The sequence below is a fragment of the Helobdella robusta genome (assembly GCF_000326865.2).
Source record: "Helobdella robusta unplaced genomic scaffold HELROscaffold_6, whole genome shotgun sequence".
Classification (NCBI taxonomy): domain Eukaryota; kingdom Metazoa; phylum Annelida; class Clitellata; order Rhynchobdellida; family Glossiphoniidae; genus Helobdella; species Helobdella robusta.
In genome coordinates, this window is record NW_008705330.1 from 5401204 (window position 1) to 5402184 (window position 981).

Consider the following 981-nt stretch of genomic DNA (forward strand, 5'->3'; position numbering starts at 1 on the left):
CACTTTCCAGCTAAAATCTGAAAGTCCATAAAAATTCGACAATGAATGGTTATTTGCAATGATGTATTTTGAATGGAAACAACAGCAACCTACCTCCTCCAGGCAAATCAGCAGATGCGCTGAAGACACCGATGGACATCAAAGTTATCGCTGCTAGCATCTTGTTACACTGGAGGTAATCAATGTTAATCATTGTTATTAACAATATTTAACATGAAATGAATAAATATGCTGTGCATTAGTCAAGCCTAGTCAACCAACAACTTGCCTGTGAATATGCAAGACGGTGAAGGCATGTTTCAGTGCGCTTCTTTTATACGTAATTTGGTTCATTCGTGTGTTTTCAAATTCATGGGACCATAAAATTTCTGGCGATGAGTTATTATCATGGCTTTATCATTTTTAACTCATAAATTTATCATATTCGACTATTTGAAATTTTTTGTCTGACGTCTGTTTGTCTCATTAAATTCAAATAGAAACGTCTAACCCAAATGGTTCAATTTAATCGTGCGTTTTCAAATTCACGAAACCATAAAATTTCTGGCGATGAGTTATTATCATGGCTCTATTATTTTTAACTCATAAATTTATCATATTCGACGTTTGAAATTTTTTTGTCTTACGTCTGTTTATATTCAAATAAAAACATCTAACCCAAATGGTTCAATTCAATCAATCAATCAATTAGTTTATAAAGCGCTATTTCGCAATGTTCAACAGCGCTCTTCAATAAACTGTGCAAACAGATGGGTCTTTGTAAGTGATGGAGAAGTAGTCTGAGAAGGAGGTAGAGAGTTCCAGAGAAAAGGGCTTGAAATAGCGAATGCGGATTTAGCCAAAGAGTGTTTAACACGAGTTGAGAAGAAGTGAGAACAAGAAGCAGAATATCCATTGCAGAGCAGAGTGAGGGATAACAGTGCGACTTGTAATTTAGGAAATTAGTATTAAAAAAGCCCAACGCAACTGAAACAAACATTA